The sequence below is a fragment of the Pelodiscus sinensis genome, chromosome 1, assembly GCF_049634645.1.
Source record: "Pelodiscus sinensis isolate JC-2024 chromosome 1, ASM4963464v1, whole genome shotgun sequence".
Lineage (NCBI taxonomy): Eukaryota > Metazoa > Chordata > Testudines > Trionychidae > Pelodiscus > Pelodiscus sinensis.
This window is the reverse complement of record NC_134711.1, coordinates 46,094,774-46,110,293: the sequence shown is the minus strand read 5'-3', so window position 1 is coordinate 46,110,293 and position 15,520 is coordinate 46,094,774.

The window sequence follows — 15,520 nt, the reverse complement described above, 5'->3', positions numbered from 1 at the left end:
GTTTCTACCAAAGAACATACACACAGCTGTCCAAGTGCAAATGCCTAGGTGTCTGTCTTATAGCTTAGGCCTAAGAGGATTCTCAGACTAAGTGTTGCTGAGCCTGTCTTGCTTGTGGAGCTGACCCAGAAGGCATGCTGTGAGGATGCCTGACCCCCGCAAAGGGTAGTCTACACTGCGGGCTAACGTTGAGTTAAGATAGGCAACTTCAGCAACATAAATTGCATAGTTGAAGTCAAGGTACTTTAAGTCGGCTTTTGATGCTGTCTACCCAGCAGGAAGTCAAAGGAAGTCTTGATCAGGGTCTTGATGAATTAGAGAAAAAAAGTGAAAGGAAGAAAGATTCTATTATTTTAATTACTCAGGCTACGTCTAGACTGCACTGTTAAATCAGAAAAAGATACACAATGTGCAATACGCAAATTGCATTTCTTTTTTTTATTTACTTTTGAAAGAGGCTCGTCTACACAGCACCAAATTTCGGGAAAAAAAGTGCTCTTTCAAGCCATCCCTTATTCCTCATAGAACAAGGTTTACAGGGATGGTGAAAGAGCACGTCTGTTCTTTCAAAAAAAAATTCAAAAAAACAGACACGTTCCTTGGACGCAGCGTTGCTTTTCCAGGATATTTCCGGTATCCCCCAAAAGCAATGCAGTCTACACATAGCCTCAGTGAGCTACAGTGCTAATATCTGGCTGAGGTGACCTGGTGCTTTGTGAGATCCCAACCTTCCAGTGATGTAGCTGAGTTGTGATGAGTTATTTCCTTCATTTCTCCTGCTGGGAAAGCATGGGAAGATCAGACAGTGAATTTTCTCCATCTCTGGTTTGGCTGCCAGAAGGTGAGGCTGCTCAAGCAATTACAGTCACAGAGGGGTCTCCCAAACATATGAGCCACAGGTTGCCTTGAGTTCCTAATTCTCAAGTCTAGCCATGATTTACTGGACAAAATGTTAACTTCTATGGTTAGATCCTCAGCTGGTTTAGTTCCACAGAAATCAAAGGATCTGTCAATGTTGTACCAGTTGAAGAGTTGGCCCTAATGTATAAGCTATAGTTGTTGCTAGAGTTAGAGTTATCACTATTTAATTTTATCTCTGGAAATCAGTAACTTTTCCATGGAGTAACAAAAGCCCTATAAATGATTAGAGTGCATCTCAAAGGCCACTATGCTAGAAGTAATTGTTTAAGAAGGCAGATGGATATGTCTGGTCTGTTTTTAGATACTGCAGTTTGCCATGTCAGGCAGCACAATCTTATAACAATTCCATGATAGTTTACCAGAGAGAAAAAAAAAGCTTTAAGGGGTACGTTTAATAATCTCAGTGATTAAATTAATGGTTCCTTAACTGAAGATGGAGGAAAAATATTTAGGAGCTGAAGAATTTACCTTAGCAACTAATGAAAGATTACTATGTACTTTGGAAACTAATCTTGATTTGACTTCCTTCCATTTTTCCATTCTTCACTGTTACAGTTTTGCTTGCTTCTTTCATCTTTATCCTCTTGACCTTTCCTAAAGATATACATCAGTTAATTTTTGTTCATAGTAATGTACAATTGAATATAGAATATAATGTTTTAAACCCATTCTCCACAAAAAAAAAAAACCTCTGGAAGAATTCGGGGAGGGAGGCACGTGCCCACATGCCACCATCCCTGAAGTGACACCTCTGTTGTTCCCTCTAAGGTTTTGTCTACATTACACGTTTTTGCGGCAGAAAATATGCTAATGAGGGATATAAGGATCTTGCGCAAAACAGTGTTTTTGCATAAAACAGAAGCGGCTACACTGCTTTTTGTGCAAAAACCCCTTGCTCAAAAAGAAACGGCAGAAAATATGCTAATGATGTTACAACTTATGCTAATGAGTCCCTCATTAGCATATTTTCTGCCACAAAAATGTGTAGTGTAGACATAGCCTCAGGGTGTTTTGAAAAATTGCAGTTTTTCTAAAAATCTTCAATTATGTCCACACTGCAATCGCATTCTTTTGAAAAACTTTTCCGTTAAAAACATTTCCGGAAAATCATGCCAATCTAGACGAAGCCACCCAGAGACATTGGAGCAGTCCAAGGTTTGGGGGCTGACCCAAGCAGCATGGCAAGCTCATGTTAATGCTGAGGCTTGGAGATTTACTGCAGGTAGTAGCCCTGAGCCTCAGTGCAGGTCGGATCAAAGCAAGCCAGGGGCTGGATCTTGCCTGTGGGCTGTAGGTTCCTCACTCCCTGCTTCAAAGGAAAGCTGGTCTTGTGTAATACTATGTCACTTGCTCCTTCTGGCCACCAAAATATTAAAAGAATAAAGTCCTGTAATCTCTTTAGTAGTGTTAACACCCTTGTGGTATTATTGAAACTATTCTGAATCTCATATTGTAAACTCAGTGGCATTCTCAGGGTATGACCCTTCCATAACAGCAATGAGGCAGTAATATCTAGGAATTAGAGCAGAGTGCTGAAGGTCCTGGATTTTATTTCCAACTTATCCTATCACCATTGTATAATATTGGGCAGTTCACACAGGGCAACATTTTCAACATTAGTACCTAAATATTAATCTAATTGATTCAGAAGAGACCTCTATGAATTAAGGGAACCTTTTCAGATTTTGGTTGGGGGTGGGAAACTTTAGGTATTATTCCAGGGGCTACTTAGGCACTTGAAACTTTAGTTTTCTGGTAGATAATTTAGCAGTTAGCTGGCAGGAGCCCTGTATCTAATTCCTATATAAACAAAAGACAAATAATAGACCCAGTCAGGTCTAATAATAACATTCTCTGACATCTTGTGGCAAAGTCACTTAAGAGACACTGTTCGATTTAAAATTGTATATGTATTCTTACTTTGTTACTAACTCTGTGAAGAAAGACCCTATCAGAACTCCTGAGTTCTGTCTCAGCTCTGGGAGAGGAATAAGGTCTGGTAGGTTACAGGAGGGGCAGGTACTTCAGAGGTAATGAATACAATAGGCAATCAGAGTGAGTCATCCTGTCACTCATTCTCAGTTTCTGGCAGAGGTAAAGGACCATGCAGAGCATGGTGTTGGATCTCTGCCTATAGTGGTTAATAGCCATTGATAGGCCTAATCTCCATGGATTTATTTATTTTGCATGTTTTCACCTGTTACAGTCTTGACCTACAGCATGTGTTGAGAAATATTGAGAGGTTGGGAGTTTGAGTGTGTTAAGTTGTATCTCCCATATTTTCTCCTCAAGCTTTATTCTATGATATCTAAGTGCATGGCTATAGAAACAGATTTATTTATAACTGTCAGCGGAGATGTGATTGTGAGTGGCATTAACATTGTTGTGAAAGAACACTTTGAGGCACAGCCGGCAAAATAATTCTTCAAGTTCTCCATGTTAATAGGTTATCAGGTACTTTGGTTGGGCACAAATTCAGTCCCTTAGCATGGACAGATAATTCAGCTCCAATTAGGGGTATTTTTTATAAACAGATTATGTTCCAGTGTTGTGTAGCATCCATGTAGTAGGAAACTTATCAGGATCTTCAGATTTGGGGATTAAAATTAGCCTATTTGCCTTCAAATATCCCAAAGATCATTAAGTATAACTTGATTGGGACCAGAGGTGATGTTCTGTAGGTTGCAGAGGAGTTGCAGTTGATTCCACTTTTGTTTTTATGTTGGCTGGGTGTCATCAGATTTTTGTACAGTTATTTTGGATTTCTTGCAATTGTCAAGTCTCAATATTCGAGCAGTTGAGGGATACTGTCCCCCAAAATGCTTGAAGAGGAAAAGGTGGACTGAGGGAAGGTGAGGTGTAAGTCTGGCCAAGAAAAGGCACTACTCTGAAGATCCAAGCCCGCTTCCAGCCTCCCATTAGGACTTAGCAGACATCTTTCAAGGACCCCTCCTTCAGGAAAGCACCTGAATGAAATGTTCTACCACAACCCTTCTGATGGTGAGAACTAGTAACCAGTTCCAGTCACTGGGATGAGTTCAGAGGATGATCCTCCCTTCTATTGTTGGGAAGTTGGGTTTGGGGAAGGGAACAGCCCCATTACATTTACCCCACTGAAAAGGGTAACCTGCTCCAGACATGGGTCCTTCCCTATGGTCAGGGTTATACTTTTAAAAACTATGGAGATTTTAAATAATATTTTATTTATACTAGAATTGCACTAATCAGATTAATAATGTCCCCATGGCCAGCTTTGAGGCCCTCACCAATAAATAAGATAGAGGTTATAGGTACTATTCATGAAGACTTTTGTCACACTGTGAGTGATTACTTCAAGGCGGATTGTCAGAAAACAGAGATATTTCACCAAGTCAGAAACAAATGTGAAGTCCTGGATCACTATACCAGTTTTACCAGATTGGTCCCCTTACTTTGCAGCCTATCTTGATACCCAGACTGAACTTTGTGATAAAAAGTCACTCCAACCACAAATCATGTCACATCAGGTTGCTCCCAATTTCAAGAGACTAATCACTTATCCCAGATCAAGTGGTTTTCTAGATCTTACACCAGTGACAATGCTGACTGCCAATTCTATACAAAACTAACTAAAGGGTTATAATCTAAGAAAGGGAAGTGAGGGTTATTGATAAGTAAAAGCAGATAAAATATATGCACCGTGAGTCACAGTTTGTAATTCCAAATGATGGTAATGATGTAATAAACTCCAGTTTCCCAAAAGTCTTTTCAGGGTACCAGATTGTCCCTGGGGGATGTGTGTTTTATATCTGGTACATTTCCCAAATGAGTCCAAACAGTCCAGAGACATATGATCCTGAATCCATACTTACAGCTTCTACTCACAGAAATAAATTGACAGTGTAACTAGTTCCTGGTCTTTTCTCTGATGACAGACAATGAGAAATACATTTTTACTCAATGATTAGACACAATGACCACGTGCTTTGAAATTAGAAATGAATAATGTTTTGTCAATCACAGATTTTACAAATGGCCTTTTTAAAGTGTTGAAATGGGATGCCTTCTAAGTCTAGTTTTTATTATAAGAATTTACATATGTTAGATGATCTATATTTGCTTTGGACTGATTATACAAATAACTTTACCTGTGACAGTTAATCTGGTGGAAAATAGACATAATAATAATTCATTCAAGGATGAGATACTTAAATTAGAATATGCTGCGCAGTGCTATAATTATAAGTGGACAAAGACTATAAATACTGTACACAGAAGTATATCTATAAGGGCTATACTGTATTGCATGCCATTCCCCAAATGCTTGTCCAAGAAGGCATCCAGCCTAGAGAAAGGCTTTATCTGCCCTCTGTGTACTCTTTGCTTTCCATAGCAGAGATGGATTATATCAATATTCAAGATTTAAACATCCTGCAGCTAAGAATGAAATGAGGAAAGAAGCTAAAGCATGTAATCCTCATTCTAAGGTAAGGCCAAGGAAAGAAATTAGTTTTTAATCCAAAAGGCAATATATGTAGGGTTGCCAGATGGTCCCCCCAAAAATACCGGGCACACAGTATTTTGGTCAAGCAAAAAAACCAAAAAAAACCAAACACCCAATGCAGGACTCCCAGTCACTCCCCCCACCTCCGCAAGCTTCTGATGCACCAAGAGCGGCGATCGCAGCCCCGCCTCCCAGCCTGGGAGTCTCAGCACAGAGGTGGGGCCACGATCAGCGCTGGGAGCCTGTGATTGCGCAGAAGCCTGGTGGGGGTGGGGGAGTCCCAGCCATTCCCCCTGCCCGCCAGGCTTCTCCACAATCACAAGCTCCTAGTGCAACTGAAGACCAAAACCAATAAACAGACAGCAGATTAGAGGAAGGCTTTTGCTTTAAAAAAGAGTTTAAAAAGCTTCAATTAATATGGTTCAAGTTCTAGATAATGAACTTGTTGGGAGCATATTGGAAAATCTCAGCAATATAAGAGCATTACATTATTAAAGGAATATCCTAATTTCAACATCCTTAAGGATCTTAAAACCGACAGCAATGCAGAACAGATCTTAAATTTATTGAAAAAGATAAAAGGAAAGCCTTTGGAGATTGCAGCTAACTTCAGTTGGTTGGGGACTGATGAAAGAGCTATGTAAATCCTTGTTGGAAATTTCTAGAACTGTTCACTTTGATTCACTTAATTGAATATCCCATTTGGGCTAGAAATGATATTAGTGCAAATAAGAATTCCTGTAAAGGGAAGAGAGTCTAACAGCTGACTACAATGAGGGTTCTGGATCGCTTATTCCTCTATATTGCCATTGGAAGCTTTGGCTGGAGAACCCTCTGAAACATGGCCCTGCAGGAAGTGCCACCCAGCAGAGCCTGCATTGGGCTTTTCACAGCCACTGATTGGCTTATGCTGGTATTTTAACCAGGGAGTCTTCATGGGGAGTAGTCCCAGCAATAATGCAGGCTGCCTGCTGCTTCTAAACCAAATGTTGCTGTAGTCCCTAGACTCTGGCTTCTGACCCTGATTTGTCCCACACTGCTGTTTACTTTTTTACTATAACCTAGTACTTGACCATGACTTCCTGATACCCTGACCTGGTTTGATCCCCTTTTTGCTATTTGTCTACAGCTTGATGCCTTATCTCATTTTCTTTGTATACTGATCTAGCTCGACCCAACCATGCTACTCATCCCATGAAACACAATTTAGTAGCTGATTGGTACATGCAAGCTGCCCATTTCCTGGCCTAGTCATGGTGTGTCTAGACTACAGGGTTTTGTCGACAAAAGTGCACTTTTGTTGACAAAACGATACCTGCGTCTACACTGCCGCTGAGTTCTGTCTACATAACGTCAACAGAACTCAGCAGTTTTGTCGACGGCTGTAAACCTCATTCTACAAGAAATAATGCCTTTTGTCGACAAAGTTCTGTCAACAGAAGGCGTTATTGCATCTACACTGTCCTTTGCATCTACACTCTCATGTCAACAAAGCGGCTTGCTTTGTCGACAGAACAGGGTGTAGTCTAGATGCTCTTTGTCGACAGATGCTTTGTCAACAGCATCTGTCAACAAAACTTCTGTTGACAAAAGCCTGTAGTCTAGACGTACCCTCAGAGATTAGTACACATTATTTTGGGTGAGCTAGATAGGGCTAACTGCTGTATTTCTATTAATGCAATTATGCAACATTACTTAGAGATTTTGGACAAATTTGGGCATGACAGAATGATAGGATGGCCCCATGCAGAAGAGCAGGCAGATAGCAACCTCCTTATGAGGCCAATATCAGCGGGTGTAGTTCAAGAGGAATTAGAAGCAATTTGTAAAACTAGTGCCTTTGATCCCATTCAAGGTACAGTCAATGATCTTTAGTATATTTTTAATTTAAATTCTACCATAATTAAAGCATTTTTTTTAAATTTACAAATCTCAGAGTATTTAAAGGACTATTTTAATTGCCAAATCTGAAGATCCTGACAAGTTTGCTCATCTCTCTTCATGGAAACCAATAACTATTGGGTTAGTTTGGCTCATAAAACAATCTAAATATTAGTGACTTGATTAATTTGTGAACTAAAAAGGTTTTATTTCAGTTCTGGGATGTGGGATTATATATGTATTTTAAATAACTGAATTCAAGATACTAAACATAAAAGTGATGAATTTTCTAGTTTGTATCACTTCAACCAAAGCTGTAGATTCTATAGCCCATGAATATACTATTTATTGCTTTTAAAAAATCATCATTAATGAAAGATGTATAGAAATTATTAAAGATCTATATTAAATGCTCTATAAAACTTAGGTAGCTGAGGAATGCTCTGACTTTGTCCTATTTTATGGTGGGGTGAAACAAGGAGATAGCTTATCTCAAATATTATTTTATATTGCTTTGCATTCACTTTTGACAAAGGTGGATTTTGAGGGATGTGGTTGTGTTTAGTGGGAAAAAAATCATGACTTTGTCATTTTCCAATGATGTGGCAATCCTTGCTGAATCATATAAGGATATGAAGGAAAATGTAGATATCTTAAATCAATATTTACCATATCAGTCTACAATTAAAATCAAGAAGACCAAAGGATTCCACATTGTATTAAGAACATAAGAACATAAGGCCGTACGGGGTCAGACCAAAGGTCCATCTAGCCCAGTATCCTGTCTGCCGACAGTGACCAGCACCAGGTGCCCCAGAGAGACCGAAGACAATGATCAAGCGATTTGTTTCCTGCCATCCTTCTCCAGCCTCTGACAAACAGAGGCCAGGGACACCAATTCTGTCCCCTGGCTAATAGACTTGTATGGACCTAACCTCCATGAAATTATCTATCTTCTCTTTAAACTCTGTTATAGTCCCAGCCTTCACAGCCTCCTCTGGAAAAGAGTTCCACAGGTTGACTACATGCTGTGTGAAGAACTTTCTTTTATTAGTTTTAAACCTGCTACCCATTAACTTCATTTGGTGTCCTCTAGTTCTTCTGTTATGGGAACTAATAACTTTTCTTTATCCGCCTTCTCCACACCAGTCATTCAGACTCATGTCATTCAGACATAAAATGTATGTTGTCTACCTGTAAACGTCCAGGTCAGTGGGCTCACTACACTGTCCAGATGAACAGGGATTTCCAGCTGCCTGGCCCTAGCCCTGGGTGAGGTCCCAAACAGGTCGGGACTTAGCAGCAAACTATCAGTCTCAGGGTTTAGTGGCCCTGGTTCAGGGCAGGGCAGCAAACTAACAGTTACAGAGAGTTCAAAAGCCCAGGTCCTGGTTCTGGTCAGGGCAGCAAACAAGCAGTTATAGAGAGTTCAAGGGCTCAGGCCTGGTTGCAGGCTGAGTGGCAATTGGTTCTCCTTTCTCTGGCGGAGGGTTTTCTCCCCACAGGGGGAACCTGCTACCCAGAGTCCCCCCTCTCCACAGTGTCCCAGCCCAGGGCCCTAACAGTGGCAGCACAGGCTGCCACTGGATCAGCAGGGATCCTGCCTGCAACACTCTTACCAGGTCAGTGGGTCAGCAGGGATCCAGGCCACAACACGCTGCCAACCAACCTCCATCTCATCAGCCCAACCCAGGGTTGGCTTTCCCTGGATCACTTCCCATTTCCCCCCGTGGGCCTACCTGGCATGACTGCTGATTCTCAGGGTCCTCTGAGGATGACGGTGCTGGTAGGGGGCCCATGGACTCAGGGTCAGGGTCGCTCACTGGTCCCAGCAGCGCAGCCAAGTCTCCAGGGCCTGGTATGGGATCTGGCCATCTCAGCCCATTCTTGAAGTCTGGCAGGGGTCGGGGTGGCCTTGGCCCATCTCCGGGGTCTGGCAGTGGCCTCAGAGGCCCAACCCAGTTGTCCCTTGTATGGCGGGGCAGCCATGCCTCCCTTCTGGGGAGGCCAGGGAGAGCATCTGGCCTGCTCGCTCCCTGGGCTCTAACTGAGATCTCACCCCCTGCTCTTAAGAGTCCCAGCCCTGCCCTTCCATTTCCTATGGGAGGGGCTGGGTGGCTTTGGCCCTACCATGGAGTGCTTCCCCTTCCCGGTGAGCAGGAGGCAACACTGACCCACTACACTACTCAAACTGTAACTTACAGTGAATTGATACAACAGGAGGAACCTGGACAAATTTAAATATTAGGGCACCAAGGTAACCTTGGACTAGAATCGTTGATGCATCATTTGAAGTGAAACCGGTGGACTGATGTAACAATTTAGATCGCACTCCCCTTCAACCAGCTAAATACTGATCATTTAAAATTTTATAATTTGTGCAGATGATTTATTGAATGGGCTTTCTAAATGTTTTAAATAATGCATACATGTCAGTTAGAAAGACAATGACAAAAACTTTTCATTACTCATTGTTTACTACCCATGGGCTATTTTATTTAAGCATTATGGATGGTGACCTCACACTACATTTTAGGTATAAAGTCCTAACATGTTAATTCAAAAATGGAGAAGCCAAGGACAGCTGGATAGATTTATCCTTTATGCTGGTACAGATTTAATGAAAAAGATTTTAAGTGTAGTGCCTTCGCACTCAACCCCAAAATATGAAGAGTAGAGGAAGTTAATGAAAGGAGAATTTTAAAGTGTGAAGGAATTGCTGGTATTCATTAGTTTAAGACCTATCTTATAAGTTGTTTTCTAAAAATGTCCTTTTTTAAGATAAATCTTCTACTCTGATAGCTACACTTCAGTTAAGAACTAACTTGTACCTTACGAGGAAAGCACTCGACAGATTAGCCAAGTGTTAATGCTATGTGTAGATGGTGTGATTGGGTCAAGGACACAATTGTCCAGATTTCTAAATAGTCTTTTAAATTAAAAAGGCCTGGATTACAGGAAACAATAGAATAATTCATTCCCTAGTCTATAAAATAACCAAACTGAGCTGAAAGGCAGTGATTGAACCGTGTATCAGGAATAAAGATACTATCTTAAGAATGCCTGAAATTGTGTTAGAGGAATAGAGTGGGAAAGGTAATAGCTATTATTGGTCTAACTTCCATCTGTGAGAGAGACAAGCTCAAAAGCTTGTCTCTCTCACTGACAGAGGTTGGTCCAATAAAAGATATTACCTCATCCAGCCTCTCTTGCTAGTATCTGGGAAATAACAACAGCACTGTATTTATAAAAGACTGTGAAAATGTTGTGGTTGATGTTACAGACTATTGGGAGGATAATTCCAGTTGTGAGGAGTCAGCCCATGGGAGAAGGCTAAAGATACCTTTTTTACTCATGCTTTTACTGTGTATGTGTTCCTCCTCTCGAGATGTTTTTAGCAGGTTTTATGTCCCTCTGGGGTCTCGTATTTTAATTTTTTATACATATTTGTATTGTGTTTTTAAAAAATTGTGGGCTGCCTCAAATATTTTAAATATTAAAAATATTTTCAATAAATAAATAAATAAATAAGGTGGACTACTACTCTGAGCTGGAGAAGGAGATCAAAAAGATATCTGGGTGTTACATTATTGCCATTTATGGGTTTGTTCTTGGGCCTGTGAAAAATGGAGTGAAGGTACTAAGGAATTAATTAAGCTCCTGGGTATGGAAAGAAAAAAGCCGTCTAAAGAAAATCTATCAAGAATTGCTTTATATTCCACGGCTGACATGATAGGATTTTTCAGTGATAACAGATCCTCATTTCACTGATTTTACTATTCTTACACTGCCTTATTTTTCCCTCAAAAGGAAAAACTATGTAGCACTTTAAAGCCTAACGAGATGGTTTAATAGGTGATGAAAGCTCATGTTAGTCTTTAAAGTGCTACATAGTTTTTCCTTTTGTTTTAGCAAGATCAGACTAATATGCCTATTTCTTTATTATTTTTCCCTCCACATTTTATATGTTTTAAATCTTTTTAATCAAAGGAGTTTTTGTTCTTCACACTACAGTCTCCATTGCTATTTCTATCCCCATCCAGTTTTTAGTCATTTATTGTTTATTGTGTTTAACTATTTTATTTATTAAATATTTGTAGCTAGGTTCAGCTGTTCTATTTGATTTGGCTGCAGAGTGGCCTCACAAAGTCACAAGAAAAGGGCATGGGATGTGATCAGGGCTGGGAGTGAACAATTGCCAGCCATGTTGTGGGGACCAAACCCATCTGAAGGGCTGAGATGCAATGCATGGTATCCTGCAGAACAATACTTTTAACAATTACCAGAGAACATTCCTACCTAGTACCTGGTGCAGGTCCTAGTGTGTATGCTGGCATGGCACCTGATCACATCTCCAAGCTCATTACCATGCCCTTTGATGGCTGTGCTGCTTCACTCAAAGAGACTCACCTGCACATTAGACTTCAATGTTGCTCTCCTAAATATACACATGTCTGTGGAGAAATCTGAATGGGAGGGTGTGAGATACCAGGGTAAGTCCAGATCAGTTATCCCTGTCCAAACATGGGTGCCTTGCAATGCCTTTCTGAAGTAGCTCCCACTTGGGCTGAGCAGAAAATAAAACCAAATCAAACCAAACCCCCTCAGAACAATTAAAGATTACATTATCAAAGGTCCAAGAATCAGGCCTATCCATAAAAGCCTCTGCGTGTTAAACTGGAGGAACCAGACTTCTTTATTTGGGACACGGGCTAGAGAGAGACCAAATATCGTCTGATCCCTTGAAAGTTGAAGCCATTGTAAACTGGACTGTAGCCCAAACAAAAAAATAGGACTTTCCTAGGTCTGGTAAACTATCGCAAAAGGTTTGTGTGCAGGTTCAGTGACGTTGTACCTGCAGTTGCAGAGCTATATAAAAAGACAAAGCCTCACCTACTGCCTTCAGGTCAGCCAGTGGCTAACTTTACTGCCATTCTTAAGGGGAGAGGTGTGACAATATAATACCCTATTGTAATAATTTTTGTACAAGACATGTCTTTTAAGATATCGTTTGAAAACTCATAATTTGCTGGTCAATATAGTCCTGATAAAATATGTGTGGTGACATTGTATGAGAAGTTATAAGATTCCCCTGCATCGTGATACTAAGACATGCTCCAGACCATATTCCACAGTCATGCAGAACAAAAGTTGGCAAACAGGTTTGGCCTAAACAAAGGAATGTGTGCACTGCTTAATTTACATTTAAGCAGTAAACAGAGTCATCAAGCAGGAAGGAAAGACAAAAAAAAGCTCAAGCAGGTGAAAAAACAATCAGGAAATATCCTTCCACATAGACTTTTTGACTCCTTGTTCTCAGTTGGAAATGGTTTTCAAGACAGGGTCTGAAACTATAAAAAGAAGTGACAAACAGCCCAAGGGACCACTCTGTCCACCAGTATCTATCACATGTACTGTACCTAAAGTGATAAAGAAAGCATTCTCAGGTCTCTGAAAGAAAAGGTCCCTCACCTACAAGGTTTATTCAGTAACACTACTAAAACCATGTGGTGAGAAATTTTGCTTAAATCTGATTGTGATAGATTCCTAGGGGTACGGCCTGGAAATCTGGAACCCATATGACCTCTTCACTTGCCAGCCCAGCCTGTCTTTCATGATGCTTTGTTAGTGAAAAGCAGCAAACCCCTCCAGGTGCTATGATCTCTCAGTCGAGAACATAGGGGCTACGTCTAGATTGCATCCCTTTTTCGTAAAAGGGATGCAATTGCTAATGAAGCAGGGATTTAAATCTCCCCTGCTTCATTAGCATAAAAATGACTGCTACTTTTTTTCAGCACGGAGCTTTGCCGGAAAAAAGTGCCAGTCTAGACGCGGATTTTTCGGAAAATAAAGCCTTTTCCGAAAGATCGCTTATCCCTCTTAAAATAAAGGATAAGGGAACTTTTGGAAAAGGCTTTATTTTCCGAAAGATCAGCGTCTAGACTGGCGCTTTTTTCCGGCAAAGCTCCGTGCTGAAAAAAAGCGGCAGCCATTTTTATGCTAATGAAGCGGGGGAGATTTAAATCCCCGCTTCATTAGCAATTGCGATACGTCTAATTTGCATGCCTTTTATGAAAAAGAGATGCAATCTAGACGTAGCCAGAGAGACACGTAGCTAAATTGTAAGAATATTGTCTAAGCCACTCATGAACTATGAGACACCAGCGAACCTCACACTCCTCCTAGCCTTGCAGCCCCAGAAATATACTGTCTTACACTGCTCAAAACTTTCCCTTGAACAATGCAAGCTCATTAATTAGTTTGCTGTTTTGTCAAAGGATAGTGGACATGCATCACTTTGTAATCAGAGCAGATTCCTCAAAAACTTTTGAAAAACTCTGTATTAACTATGAAAAATAGATTTCAAATGATAAGCAGCAGGTATAAAAGTCAGAGATAGCTATATCTTATTTATATTTCTGAAAGTTTGTTTGTTTGTTTGTCCTGAAAGATCTCAGAAATGGTAAGAGCTAGTAACACCAAATTTTGCACGGATATTACTGATTTCCTAACTTACATAACTGGATTGGTTATATCTTGAAATCGGTTCCCCCAGAGCCCCAATTGGGCCCACTGATAATTAGCTTTTAGTAGCACCTGATCATAGGCATTTGCTGGCCTCTTCTGTTAAGCATGTCACATAAACTGCAACTACGAGATCCTAGAAGAAAAAGCATGTGGGCACCTTCAGCACCATCAAGGGAAAGCCATGGGGGAGAGGCTGCACTGGGGCAGAGAATCAGCAGCCTCCCCTATACTAGGGCACCAGCAGGTCTCTGGGACAGACCCAAATGTGGCTGGGGTCTAGCCTTGCTAATTGTGGCTGGGAGAAGCCTCCAACTATCACAGCCTCTCAACATCTTCACGCAGCTGGGCTCAGACTGAACCCCTTCTGGAAATTAAAGTTGCTTCTCTCCTCCCACACCCAAACGAGCCATCCCACCACTCACCCTCCTTTAGGTTGCATGCATTCTCCTGGCAGGGCTGTGTGCGTTATCAGCAAGTGCCACGGGCACTATGCACTTTGCAGGATTTAGCTCACAGTACAAAGAGGAGGTGGATAGGAGGAGAAGGTTTTGAGCACCATGGAGTCTGAGGAGGACACGGTACACTCAGAACAGCCTATTCTCATTAGAACAGGTACGTTCAGGTGCTGCATGTTCTGATCATCTAGATATCACTCATTGCACCTGGTCTGAAGGTCTTTCATTTTGTCTGATCAATGCAACCGGCCCAGCTGCCGCTAGGAAGTCCATTCAGGTTGCCCCATGGAGCGCGCACTGAAGGCTACTTGGGGAGCAGTGATTTGCTGCTGCTGCGGAGCCCAGGAGACATCCCCTCCATTTCTCAGGGCGTCTGGCAAGGAGGCTGCAGGAAATGGTTTGCATAGAGTCTTTAAGGGAAGATGGGCCTTCCTGATTTGTAGGGATTGAGAAAAGAAACCCTGTGGGATTTGTCATTTTGTAAGCACATCACTAGCTATGTTAATTTCTTAAAGTAATATATAAGGGCATGTCTACACTAGTCCCCTAGATCGATCTAGGGAGGCTAATGAGGATGACCGGAATTGCAAATCAAGCCCAGGATTTAAATGTCCCGCCCTTAATTTGCATGTTCCCCGCTGGTTGCCATTTTAGAAATTGACTAGCCCGAAGTCAATTGACTGAATTCCTTTCTCACCCTGGGACCAGTCTCTCCTCTTCAAAGTCTTTGTCTTCCCAGCATTCTTGTTGTCTTCTCAGTTCATATCCCTGGAAAAGTACTGGCCCAGACATGTCTTGGTGGACCTTGCTGAGTCAAAGAGCTGAGTAAGCCCCATTGTGTGGTACTTGTGCAACTGTCTCTTATTGAATCCGTGAATCTCGTTTACAATTCCTCTTCTAGTCAATGGCTGGTGATGGTCATTTAATACCCACTGGAGAGCTAGTTGTGAGCATCTTAAAATGTATTTAAATAAAAACCATATAGAAAAATCTCATATTTCATATACAATAATTATATACAGGGCTTGACAAATAATGCAATCTACTCACCCGTGGCGAGTAGATTGCCACCCGGAAGAGCCGGGTTCGGGCGATCTGTGCATGTGTAGAACAATCTGCGCATGCGCAGATCTCCGGACAACGCAGCTGGTGAGCGGGGCTCGCCACGGTTCAGCGAGCCCTGATTATATACATATTTTGACTAGATGGTTTCACAAAACTAGATGGTTTTGACTAGATGGTTTGCCAGATG